This window comes from Hyposmocoma kahamanoa, unplaced genomic scaffold, assembly GCF_003589595.1.
Source record: "Hyposmocoma kahamanoa isolate Upper Pololo Valley unplaced genomic scaffold, ASM358959v1 86, whole genome shotgun sequence".
Taxonomy (NCBI): domain Eukaryota; kingdom Metazoa; phylum Arthropoda; class Insecta; order Lepidoptera; family Cosmopterigidae; genus Hyposmocoma; species Hyposmocoma kahamanoa.
Genome location: NW_020654289.1, coordinates 10,218,614 through 10,233,583, shown reverse-complemented (window position 1 = coordinate 10,233,583; position 14,970 = coordinate 10,218,614).

The window sequence follows — 14,970 nt, the reverse complement described above, 5'->3', positions numbered from 1 at the left end:
CACCGGCACCTCTAGGTGTGGTATGCGTCTACGGCTGCATGTATCGCGTGAGCGGATAGTTTGTCCTTTTAGGTAGGTTTTTGGCAGATTAAAGCCACAACCTCTCGGTGGTTTTGTTTGTTAGTAAGTGATAGCTCCCGAGCAGTCTGTGGCTAGCCTATATTAAAGGCTGATCACACATTTATGTTGCCTATCATAGGTTAGTGCCCTACCTATATAAGGGATATTCACCCCTTCAGTAATGAGGAAAAGGGATGTAGTACAGGCAGCTTAGGTTTTGTATTTAGAATTGTAAGAATTATAGAGTGTTGATGTCAAACAGACATCTAGGAGTTGTGGACAAAGCTGTGAAATTGCATATACGTATAAAATTATAATTATGATATAATAGGCGTTTATATTTATAAAGTACTTCTCGCTACGCAAGCCCAAGCTACGTTCCTATGCTATAGTACTATTACCACAAACGAATATTAATATTCCTCAGGCTAGCATTGACGTATGTACATACGGGTGAAACAATATCCGTCGACTTTGTGGAGTAATGAAGCCGTGACACGTATACTAACGTCGTCGGTAACGCTTGACGCAGTAGTGATTATGGTTACTATTGTTATAATTCGATTGTCTGGCACATTTTCTAATTATTTACAGAACATTTCATTAAGGCAAAAACAATATTCGGTGAGAAACGCATAATCTTGTGCTTGGTTATCCCAAACTAAGATTTTATGGTCCAAGCAATACTCGTAGAGTGCAAAACCACGGCGGAAGGTAAGTAAGCAATACAAATAAATAGCTTCATGAATAATGCGACCGTGTTTATTCTGGACATTGACGATGAAGCAGCTTTGAGGAGCGGATTTTAGTTATTGGTTTGGTCGTATCTTTAAAAGAATGTTCTTACAGGGTCGCGCTGCCGTGTTTTATTTTACTTAATTTGAAGTTCATTCAAATAATTTGCTAGCTATATTATTAAATATAATCAAACATTATTTTAATATTTATTGTTTTACTACTGTGATATTCCATTTATTTTTGTGAAATGATTCCACTAGTTTATTATAATTATTATTATAAATAAAAATTCCTTCGGTCTGACAGGACTATTTGTTTTATTATAATTCATTATTTTTTGCTAGTATCCAACTGGGTACTAGCAAAAAATAATGATGATACCAAATATTACATTTTAAATGTTGACTACATACGCTAAAATGGCATAAATACATAACGTAAAGAAACGCATTTTTTAACCAAAACTGAATGGTTAAAATATTATAAACAAATATGTGCATAAAACTTAAGAAAAAAAACAAAACTAACTAACCGATATGTGAACTTGCGACCACAGGCTTCGCAAGCAGACTTTCCCTAGACCGCCGCCGACCACTAAACCGTATCATTATTACATTAAATAATTTGTTGTGGATACTTACTTTAAATCTGTTCAATGTGGTACCAAAAATATCCGTGTCACAAAATATATTATTCTATAAAGATACCGAACAATAAAAATAACTGTCAATCTTTGGAAATGCGTTTTTGTAGTGGAAAATTAATCACAAAATTTGGCTCTTGTGGTGGAAAATGACGATCCTTCTTGTAATAAATTACATTATATAGAAATCTTAACGATAGATCAGACAATTTTTTAATTTTTATTTTTACTTGGTTTCCATTTTCATTTTTTTGATCCTTTTAATTCCGAAATCGCATCACGTTTTACGTTTATTTTATTTAATAATTTATTTATTCACTCTCACATAAGGAAGATTGTACATTATAATTATATGTTAAACAAGACTTAATAATGACTAAAGTTAGCTACCTTAAGCGAGAGTCTGGAGTTCATACTAGGTAACTAGACCTGTGTTACAAATCTCCAGAATGTGTTTTAAAGTTTTTCTTTTTAGCACGTCAAATGTTTTTTTCCAATTACATTGTTGTTTAAAAGTGATGTTACGCTGTCCGAAAGATATTTTGTTTGACACTATACGTCGATGAATTCTAAGCCCTGAGTCACAAGCTACTACCTCAGTCAGGGGTGGAAGAATCACCTCCACTTAGACACTGTTGTACAAAACCTGTTTAGTTGTAATCCATGCCATGTAACGTGTGTTTCTATTTTTTTATGTACAATAAATAAAAATAAAGATAATATTATTTAATATCCAATATTAAGATCAAAGTTTGTTTATATGGAGGTCGCTTGCTAAGCTGTCCTTATCATATCATCTATCAGATACCAAATACATCAGTGCTACGAAATATGAAGGCGGAGCAATATTCGAGTTCAGACGGAAAATGCTTTATAAGAACTTCTGATACAAAATATACCATCACTACTCTTTAAATCACCTACAATTATTTTAGTCTATCCACGTACACTTCCTCCATTTTTGTAAGAAAAAATATAGCCACATCTAACTTTACCTAGTTCAATGAATCCGTAGGTGTTTTCCCTTGCTGACGAGTCGTATCGGAACATTCGCCGCAGACTTAAACTCTCGTTCCCATAATGGAACATAGTTTATTTTGCGACGTAGTGCGGACACCCTAATGTCGGTTATATATCATCCATTCTAGTCAGTTTTTCCCAAATATTTCGCTAGGTTTTTGTTTTGAGAACGACAGGATAAAAATGTTTGATAGATTATTTTTCGACGACAGGTATTGATGGATACCTTTCAAAATAAATATCTACGTATGTATTGTTCACTCTTATATAATATTTTATTAGCTCAGTGTAAACCAGGCTATACTATTATATTTTCCGTGTATTTAAAGTGCCGACCTTTGACTTCAATTATCTCAGGTGACACATCGAAATTCAAAATGTAAGCTTCGTCATGACATGTAAAATAGTATTTTAACAATCGATACAACCTCAAATGGGTTTGGGTTATTCCGCATGTTTTTTTTTATTTTAACTAAACTAAGTAGAACACGTATCGTATACGATATACATTTTTCAAATAGCTTTAATTTCGTTTGGAAAAAAATAAATTCCGAAATAAAGCCAGTGCCGCTCGACCCAAGCAAAATTAACCGTATTAGTAAGGGAAAAATTTGAATTCAAGCTGAGGTAATCGACTCTTAATGCTAGTTCTAAATTTATATAGTATCGCTGGAGGAACGGTAGAGTATTTGCGTTCATAGATCGTGCACCTTAATAGGATGGTGAAAATGTCACTGTGGACGGATGCCAAGAAAACTTCGCTTGCTGCTCGTCATTAACATGTTATACTACATATAGAACACGTAGGAAAAAGAAAATATTAACAAATAATTCGCATTCTTCGGGTAATAAGACCACATGTACAAAATTATTTAGTATATTATTATATTTAAGTAGCATTAGAGCTCCTTGCAAAAGAGTTCCGACAGGAAAGTACTGCCACCTTATCTATTTCTGCGTTCAGGTAGTGAAGGGTGCTGGTGAAATTACAGGCACATGGGACTTATCAACAAACGTCTCTGACGTTCGCAGACGGTAGCAGTGGCAGTGCCCTTAAGATCTTTGTGATTTAAAGCTCTGAGTGACTCTACAACTGTTACTACATAGCACACGACTTGTTCGTTCCGTCATTAGGTATCATAAACAAGTCTAAAAACTATTTGAAAAAAACAAAAACCCGACTGCAAAAATATTTAGCTGGAAAGATAACAAAATATTCCCCCCCCTAACTATTTTGATTATTTTTATAGTCTATGACACTCCCACAATCAAGATGAATCTAACGACTCCTCATATGTCAAAATCAAACCATTTAGACTGTACAGTGTGAAAAAGAAATGAACATAAATACATACACTTGAAAAACACAACACTCCCGCAGTAGGGTAAAAAAATAATAACATTTCAGAAGAGAGTTTTAAAGATTCTTCGACCACAAAATTAGTCCATAAGTTTTTATGCTTAAATAGAAGAGTTATAAAATTTCGCCAGTATTTATTTTATGTACTTTGTATTATTTTTACTTTCATGTCATATAAGCACTTTTGACGTATGATTACATGAAGCTTTGTTATACCAAGGATAGAAAATATTGAATGAATTCAGTATGAAACAAAATTTTCAACTACGATATGTCACATGTTGTATGATACAGCATGGCAAGTGATAACATCGATACTTCCAATGAACATTACGCTAACTTTATTTTTGGTCATATATTTTTGTAAACAGTCATATTTATTTACTGATATTATGCTCCCCAATTTTTGTGAACAAGAAATAAAGAAACAAAAACCAAAATCAAAAACAGAACAGGTCGAAAAATTATGTTGACGTAGTGTTCTTTGAAGGTATCAACGTGATAAGTGTCGAACGGATATACTTTGCATAAATTCTTCACTCTACTTTAGAGTTTCAAATGGTCCAGCACATACAATTTAGGATATCGACTTAATTTCTGTGTATTTTGGAGTTGTTCAGTTTACCACCTAAAAAACACCGCTTGATAATTGTGCAGGATCTGTCAATGTACAACATTTCTTTCTGCAGTATTATGCTGTATAGTTTCAGCAAAAATGGGGTCAATATTTTTTTTTTTGCTTTTCGATATACATGTATACCATTACGCCTGGCTCCCACCAGTGTAGGCTCCTTCGCCTTCTTTACTCCTATCATCAGTCTCTTCATGCGCGTTCGTTTATTTTTGGTTCTTCTTTTAAGTTGGCCTTTTTTTCGATATATAACCTAACAAGATTTTTTTTTAAGAAAATCGAACGACTGATCTTGGTGGCGTGAAGGTATACTCTGTGGGCGCTAGATGAGGAGTATCCGGTTTTAATTACTGGATCAATTGGGAAATAATTTTTCTGAATTGGTTTTGACCTGAATGTTCTGGGCAATGCCTTAGAAGGAATTCCATTGCTCTGGTTTTCAGAGTATATGGAGAATATGATAGAAATAATTCTATTCTGTATTAGAATTATTAATATTAATACTATTATATTTTGAGATCAGGAAAATTATTATTATTAACACTGTTATTAAATGAGCACGATATCGTACGGGTGTCCTCTCAGGCAAAGGTTTAGGCAATAGTCCGCCACGCTGGCGAAATACGGGTTAGGGACTTCACACGTTTTCCGTTCTGTTACCCTTCTTCAACGTGCAGGTTTGATCACGATATCTTCCTTCACAGAAAAACTCTTGGTAAATTTCAAATTGAAGTTTTCATATAAATTCCGAGTAACAAAGAGGTATGAGCCCTGATGAGGCGGTAACCATTAGGCTACACTATGGCTTTTCATGATATTAATTTGAAAAAATATATAGTGTGTGAGCAGGGCCCTGTTTTACGAAACTTATTAGTCTAGTACTACTAGCCCATGGACTATTATTGTGTACCATTCTACTGATGTGCGTTTCACGACGTTATGATGATACATTATTAGTTACTAGTTGCAAGGTAGTATTTACTTGTCAATTATTACCATTGTAAAGTGTATTCTGTTTCATGGAAAGCTGGTCGAATATACTCATGTACTACAAGAGTATTCCTACCAGTCGCAGGCGACTTATATGAAAATTTGATCAAAGTCGTCACTTAGAAAAAGATGTCGTCATGTTCAGAAAGTGAAGAAAAATTTGGAATAATACGACGTCGTCGAGTATTTCCACCTGGAAACTACCAAATAAAATCGATTTCTCATTTCATATGGCCCATAAAGCAGCAATTTTTTTTTTGGAAATTGTTCTCGCCAATTTTTTGACATCTGTCGCATGAACTATGAAATTAACATGTACTAGTACACAACCAATTTAAACTAGTATTATTTACCTACTACTAGCTACAAGCGTAATATTTTTATTTGTGAAACAGAATTTACTAGTACTTGTAATAAGTAGCTAATGAACTAGCAAAATTGTAAGTTCGTGAACAGGCTCCTGAAGTAATAAGTGCCGCTTTTGTTTTTAATTTCAATTTATGTAAAATATATATTATCATTGTAAATTATTTTTAACACCATTGTGTAATTATGTCAGCGTTGTTGTCGTGAAATTGAATGTACACAGTGCAGTAATAATAATAACGCACACACTCAACACAGCCCCGCAACAGGGTAATCCTGAGTCGCAGGTGCCATGGATACACACATAGACAACCACAAATTACACCCAAACTCACGAGAGAAATAAATGTAGTCCATACAAATATTTCTCCCGTCGAGTCTCTAATCGAACCTGGGGCCTCCGTTCGGCCACGGAGGCAGTGTATAGGTAAACAGCCAGCAAATGCTATGTACGTCTGTAATTTTCACGTGTATCAGTCCTAGCCTTATGTCTAGTCGTTGTTGATTGTCAAATACGTAATGATGTTGATGTGCCTAATATAATAAATAAATAAAAAATAAAAGTGCAAGACAAATATAGAGTGCCGGTATACGATATTACAATACATGTACATTCTCTAAGCCGTAAAACAACGAATTACATTTAAAGTTACTGGTCGTAAAAAGCGAAAAGTTGAGCTAAGTTATTCATTCGGAGTAAAAGTGCGAATGATTCCCCCCACTGCATTGATAAGTCAATTCAATCACTATAAAAATTGGGCGGAACACGATAGAAGTTTACGATGAAATGAACGGCTAACGTCAATACCGTAAATTTGATTTTACGACAGGTGGGTCCCTTACCATATTAAAATGTAAATCACACGGCCGATTTAATTTCAGGCTTGGAGAAGCTTAACGTAAAGGTCTAAAGAAGAGGCTTGAGCGACGAGGAAATTGTATATTCCTTAATAACATTAAACTCAAACGCAAACTGCTTGCAAAAATGCTTTATTTCTTAAATAAGCAAATTTTATTTGGAATAATGTGTTAGCTCCATTATACTACTCTTAAGGGCCTTCAAATTAGAAGCTTATAGGACCGTTGCAGTCGCATGGCGGCAGTCACGAGTCTGTAGCGCTTCAGTAATTTTTATTTCATTAAGGCGTGGTGTTGATTTCAACACGAGCCTATATTATAGGAGGTGAGGTGTGGAGGACCGTCTCTCGCGTCCCGCAACCCGCGCGCTGACAATTAATATAAATACAATAAGAACAGTCGGAGAAAATTTGACACAAAGCAAAGCAAATTCAGCAACATCAAGCGCCCGATGGCGACTGACGGGGCAACGGGCGGCGTGGCGCGTCGTTAAATTGCTGGGCAATTTTCAAATTTTAGGACAAATGTGAATTTAATAACTGCAGGAATTCAGTTGAAATCCAAAATTTTGCAGGTTCTCTGTCACGACTGTGGCGCTGCAATTGCGCTTCTAAATATTATATGAAAATTGGTATTAGTCACTGTGGTACCACTCCAACGCTTCTATAAGCATCTGATTTGAAAGTGCCCTTACGGAAAACAAATTTATCGTAAAAATGAGCAACTGTAACTGAACTGGTGAGGTTTTTTTACGCAGAAGAATTAGGTGATTTAAAAGTATAGTCTCGCTAACTTCTATTATTATAGACACTAACTACATATCCTGTGATATTGTACAGGCATTCTCTAGATATTAATGGGTTGTGGTTTCTTAATGTCTCGTTAAAATGGTTTCTAAATTACGCAAGCCCGAAATCCCGTTTCAAATTATCGGATTCTCTGTACCATAACAAGAAAGTTCGTTTCTAAATTGCTCCTACCAAGAATAAACCCCGAAACCTGTCATCTAAACTACATTGCTAACCGTCGGATCACTTAGATCAACATAAAAATACTTGTTTTTTTTTTTAATATATAATAGACACACGCTTGGCCACAATCTCACCTGATGTTAAGCGACGATGTGACCGACGATGGGACGCGTTTGCCTAAAAAATGCCTATTCACTCTAGCCTTGAATAGCCCCAAATTGTACTTTTCGGGAAATACATATGCCGGTAGACTTGTTTACTTGTTTCCTAAATTGATTCCTTAGTCAATTTATATGGTTTTAAAGTGCTTTTTTTATGATACCAAGTGGCGGGACGAACAAGTCGTATGCGTGATGGTAAGCGACACGCCTATCCGTAGCAGTTGCAGTACCACTAAGATCTTCGCTGCCAATACGCCCGTGTTCCAATTTCCACACAAGTTCCATTATCTGTAATTTCACCAGCACCATTACTTACCCTTCAAAATCGGAACGCAGTAATGCTCACATTATTGCTTGGTAGCAGAAATATACCTATTTCTAGTGGCAGCACTTCTCTGTACGAGCTATTTAACAAGGAGTTCTACTATTACTAAAAAACTATTTGGAGCCGTGATTTGTTTTCCTTTTCTTGTGGCATTCGATTAATATTTTATTTGTATCTTGTAGATAATTTGTTTTAGCTGTTTATGTGATTGGTAATTTATTAATTATGTTTTACGGAACTCTATCACTTATAACTTGCGTGGATGTAGGAAATTGGTCGACACTAGTTGGCTGGTCCCCACCCGAGGCATATTGTTAGGGACAAACAAATTGGCTTTACGGCTGACCCTCTCTAATACTCTGATGCAACCAATCTTGTAGGGTGGACTATCTTTTATTTAAAGTATTGTCATTAAGGCTATATACCTTCGGCCGAATAATACAGGGTGACAGTATTTCACTTTTTACCATGACAACTCTTATCAAATCGCGAAAAGAAAAATCTGCTGTTTTTACAAATTTTTAATATCTATACGATTAAATATAAATTTGTTCATATTGGTGAGTGCTATCATCTGTTAAAATATTGGAGTTTAATTAAATGTCATCCTATTTAAAATGGACTCTGCCATTTCATAGGGACGACTTTGTGCTAGGTAAATGATGTGTGCAGCTTATTAAAATTAAAGGCTCACTGACTACAAAATTCCGTGAAATAATTTTAATAATTTAACAGAATTATTTACGGCGTGCATTTTTGCTAATGACCACGAATATCTCAAAAATAATTCAAATACGTTGTAGATATTTGCTTCATTAATAATTAAGCACAACAAATAATATGGAAAAATCCAGAGTACTAACAGATTATGAGCTTAATGAAAATTGCACGAGCCAAGAAAAATAAGTTGAAAACACTAATAAACTATAACTTCCAGAAATGAATATAGCAAATCAAATATTTAGATGCATTGTTAAAGAAAGAAATGGAAAACAAATTACAAAAAAGTCTACATATGTAAACGAGCTTCCTATTACCTGAGCTAAACTTTGACAGGGTCTGCCACGCAAGCCTTTTAATCAAGCTTCTTTCTTATGGATTTCCCACTGACCTTTGCAATTGGATTTCGGATTTTTGTGTGAACATTAGATTCGAGTGGTCTTAGAAGGCTACTCTTCGGAACATCGGGCGATAGATAGACATGATAAAGTTTCTCAGAGTTTCGTACTGTCCGCAACTCTCTTTCTGCTGCTATCAATGACATGTTAATTCCAGGTGCTTTTGGGTATGCTAACGATAGCACAGTTGTGGACAGGTACTTGACCAATGCAAGGGTCAGTGGAGAAGAAATCCAGCTTGTCGAGAGTGGTCATGGTTAGTCGTTTGAATTTGACACTTAAGGCAGTCTCCGACTGAGGCGATGCCACTCTTGTCAAATTTAATGCAAAACGCAGGCGTATCTCCACAAAATGGAGTCCCTTTCACCTGACTCCGACTTTTCGTGATAGATCACACCGATAGCCGACCGTTTCCAGCTACTTGGAATGGAATGTCGTTCAGTTTGAACTTCGGCAGATACATTGAAACCATGGCCAAAAATGTAACTTGACATCTTTTCCAAGGTGAGGCGTTACTTCACACCGGGACAGATGCTTCAGCTGTATCGAGCACAAGTCCGGTCGTGTATGGAGTACCGTTGCCACCTATGGGATGGCTCTGCCGTATACCAACTGGCCACCGTGGTTTCAATTGACCACCGTGTCAAGAGGTTTATAGGTGACACCAGAATACCGCCGTAAAGTCGCCCGCTTATCGGTATTCTATCGGATATATAACGGAGAGTGTGCGATGGAATAGCAAGATGTAATTCCACCTACCCCTGTCCATCATCGGAGGACTAGACGTAGCCTTGAATTCCACCCCTGTGTTGTGGATATTTTCCAAAGAGTCGCACAAAGCTTTACGCTTGCACATTTATATATCAAATTAGTTTAAGTGTGGAGAAGACACTTTTTCAAAAATTCTCATGGATGACGCTATGGCAAAAAAGCAGTTTAAACCAAATATTAAAACGCAAAGATCCGCAATAAGTAATATATATACATAAAGAAATTTGCAAGATCAGCTGGCTTGATCCGTAGCTCAGTTGGCAAGGCGGTAGCTACGTTGAGACGACACACGCTGATTCGAATCCAATTGAATTCAATAACAACAAAATATTCATAAAATCTGTGTTTATTTATCATGTTCCTACTATACACATTGTTTATTTTTTCTCCTTTACCACAATATTTGTACAAAATATCCGGAGTACAATAATATATGAAAAAGTCCAATAATAAATTTACAATATTCTTTTAGACCCTTCATAAAGCCTGCAAGTTACTATTGGAACCCCAATATCGTTCCATATCAATATTGATACAATGTTAGTGCTGCCAGTAGAAGAAATTAGTTCTATAAATTCCCCAACAATAATAAGGGTCTAAATCCTGAATTTCAGCCAATATATAAAATAGAATCAAACGCGTTTCGAATGCTCAAAAATCGTACCAATTCTTCTATTGGTGATTGTATATATGTGAAATTATAAAAAAAATGTTTATACCTAGTTTTGTCTGCAGTGCCTGTGAGTAAATGTACAATATATGTTCCATAATGTTTGTATACGTAATGTTTGACCAGACACAGGGAATCTATGCTTGTTAAATGTTATCTTGTTTATAACCTGTGTTTAACAAATAAATGAGCTGTGAATTGTTTATTTAGAAACTTTTAGAGAGTTGTAAAGGCAGTTACGTTGGATAATAAAATAAATTTGTTTACAAAACTAAGTTTGGGTAGTTCTGTTGAAGGATCGAGTCAACAAACAAAAACAATATTTTTGCTCATTTCCTTGTTGGTAATATTATATTTATTTATAGGTACTTTGCCTCTACAGACTAAATGCGTAAGGCTAACGGCAATCAATTGGTCTTGATTTTGTCTTTCCGGCTCAGTATTGCCATAAAAAAACATAGTACAATACTAGTATTACTGTTTGCATTGGTTTATCTGCCAAAAGTTTGACAGATAAACCAACTACATATTATAAACTACTATTAATAAACTTCACTATTGATAAACTACTATATCTACTAATTATCTGTCAAAAGTTTGACAGATAATTAGTAGAAATAGTAGTTTAAATGGCAACACTGTCAAAGGTTTGACAGAAAAATAGTAGAAATATTAGTATAAAAGGTAACACATTCAAACGTTTGACAGACAATTAGTGGAAATATTGGTATAAATGGGAAGAGTGTCGAAGGTTTGGCAGATAGAAATTTAGTAGAAATTAAATTAATAGTAGAAATTTTTAACCTACTTTAAAAAAGAAGGAGGTTCTCAATTAAATTTGAAATTTGAAGAAAATATTCCACCTCTGAGGGTGGTAAACTAGGGGATGAATGACTTTTGAGGTCGGTTTTTTTAGTACTCTGTACTGAGGTTATGGTATACCTAATGGCAACATACTCGAAGGTTTGCCTTCTATAATATTTATTATACTCTTTTAAAACAACATATACCCAAAAAATAACCATAACAGGTAGAAATACACAATCTACCCTCTAGTAAGCTTTAGCGCATCCTCAACTTCTAATATATTCAAACGCAGGCAATTCAGTTGTTTGTTTTGCGAGTTTGCTGCGAGCTCGCAGTTTGCTTGCAACAGGTTTATGGTGCTAGCGTGGCACGTTTGTTAGATATTGCTCGTAGTTTGATTCAGCTCGTGCGGTGTTTGGCCCCGGTAGTGACGTCGCTTACCTGAGTTAAATGGAGAACGTCGAGTGTGCATCCGATTCCTTTAGAAGTGCATTTGGCAAATATGGCAGTCTTGCAGCCAGAAGACGTATGGTAAGGTTAAGCACAGCGAAAATTATGCGATCTGCACTAACTATTTTTTATTATTGTACTGCTATTTTAATTTTTAATCTAAATTAATTTACTATTTTTCAGTTACTTGATGGGTAACAGTTTGAATTACATAATTAGTACCTGGTCAAAGGGCGCTACGTATAAAATTTTAAGAAAAATCACATTGCAACGAATATGATTGAATTTTTAATTGACGTATATTTTTTCGTGGCACTAGGTCAAACTTTATTTAATTTTTCTGTATCTCTCTATTTTTTTCAAAATCGCGCTTTTTACGGAATCAATGAATATTATGAACTTTGAAATAAATGAATATTCATTTTTCATAAATTTTTGCTATGAACATTAGTTTATGTTGTTATGAATACCTATTGTTTAAGATTGAATATCTTGTAGGAGCGGTTTATATAGAGTTTGAAGATTTAGTGCTAGTAAGGGAGTAGGAAGCTGTGAAAAGAGTAGTAAGAAGTTGCGAAAGCCCTTTTGTCCAGAGAAGTACTACCACTTTAGCTATTTCTGCCGCCAAGCAGTAATGTGACCATTATTGCGTTCCGGTTTTGAAGGGTTAGTGCGATTTTGAACTCTCGAGTGGGACTGCTACTGCTATGGGCGGCGGCACCAGGCGCCTGACTTGTCCGTGCCGTCACTTGTTATCATATAGAAAGACGAACTTCTCGCTTTTTAACAGACTTTAAAAAAAAGGAGAAGGTTCTCAATTCGACTGTATTTTTTTTGTATGCATGTTTCACGATAACTCATTTGTGAACCGATTTTGATGATTCTTTTTATGGCATTCTCTTTAACGGCATTTGTGAACCGATTCTTTGATTATTTTTTGTTGGAAAGAGGTTACCTTAGTAGTGGTCCCATTTAAATTTGAAGAAAATATTCCACCTCTAAGGATGGCAAGCTAGGGGATGAATGACTTTTGAGGTAGGTTTTTTTAGTATTATGTAGGTACTGATGTTATTTCGTATAACGATTTCGTAAAGCCAATATGTTTGTCCTTAACAATACGTCTCCAAAATATGTGTGCAAGATTTATTTTCGGACTCCGTAAGTTTGACCATGTTTCCCGGTTTCAAGCACAACTTAAATGGCTGCCCATCCACCTGCGTGGACACCTTCACATACTTTCCCTTCTTTACACTACTTTGTTCTATCCCATTACGCCTCTTTACCCTAAAGAACGTTTTACTTTTCACTCTTCTACGCTCTGCCGTCCTCTTCGGTCTTCTGATACACTTATACTAAACATCTGCGATTTTTACTCTAACTCGTTTTCTGTATCTGCTATCCGGCTCTGGAATTCTCTCCCTGAATCAATACGATGATCCCCTTCTCTTGATTCCTTCAAACGACGTGTTGAGGAATATTTCCTTAACTACTAATTCGGGGTTTTTTGCTCCATTCCCTTAATTTTATTTCCTATTGGAAATTAAACTAGTTATTTTTCCGAATTTAAATCGCGTATATTTGTTTTTCCAACTCTTAAGTTTCTATTCTAAGGCCGCCTGTTGTACATTGGCTTACTCTGTGATACTTACACTACTGTTATGTGTTGTCATTGTAATTTTAATGTACAATAAATAATATTTCATTCATTCGTTCATTCATTACGCCTCGGGTGGGACCCAGCAGCCAACTAGTGTCGATCAATTTTTCTACATCCATGCAAGTTATAAGTGATAGAATTCCGTAAAAGGTAATTAATAAAATACAGCTAACACAAATTACCCACAAGTTGCAATTAAAATATTAATCGAATACCTCAAGAAATAGAAAAAAGATCGCGGCTCCAAATAGCTTTTCAGTAATATTAGAGGTCCTTGTGAAAGAGTTCGTACAGGGAAGTACTGGCACCAGAAATGGATATATTTCTGCCACCGCGTTTCGGTTTTAAAAGGTAATGGTGCTGGTAAAATTTCCGCCCATGGGCACATGCAACTTACGTCTCAGGGTGTCGGGAATCTTTACGATTTAATGTTCCGAGCCGTACTGGAACTGCTATGGACAGGCGTGTCGCTTACCACCAGGCGCACAACTCATTCGTCCCGTCACTTATATCATAAAAAAAATTGACGCAATTTATCTGATTGTGATTTTTTTCTAAGCCCTATTTATTTAATGTGACCCGATTTTTTTTTACTATAACAAAAATCTGGGCTCTGAATTCTAAAACACGGCTAATAAAAAAATAATAAACACAAAAACAAAAACAAATATGTAAATTAACTGCCTCCGTAGCTGAACGGTTACCATGATGGACTACCACGCAGAGTTTCCGGGTTCGAATCCCCGGGCCGGGAGAAATACAACTATGGATAGGCGTGTCGCTTATCACCAGGCGCACAAGTTGGTCCCGAGAAATAAACTTGCCTTTATTTATTTATTATATGGACAACAAAACAAATAACAATCAAATTACATTGATACAAGTTTAATATTATATAACAAAGTTCTGTACTAGATTGTAACCCACTTATGTTAACACATCATTTTAACGTAACAAGAAATTACTACAGTTAAATTTGCTGTTTATTTACTTATTTACTTAATACTAAAGCGTCAAGGGAATGGGTGAAAATCTATACAAGTGCAAGTTACTTTACTACTATTTGAAATGATTTGTAATGATTTAAGAAATACTTTGAACTGTTCTGAATATATTTCTGAATAGCTTCAGTAAACAAAGACACTGGAAGTAAAAGGAAAAACTATGCAAAACAGAACAATGATATGCATTGTGGCGTTGGCAGCTGTCGAGGCAAGGTACAGGGATATAGTATATGTCCCGGTATTTGCTCATTTTCTACCGTAATAATAGTTATATACTGATTTAGTCCGTAGGTGAAAGTTATAGCTAGAGGTGTGTTAGGAGTGACGTATTAAGAGTCGATACTATCTCAGCTCGATTTGAAAATTTTCC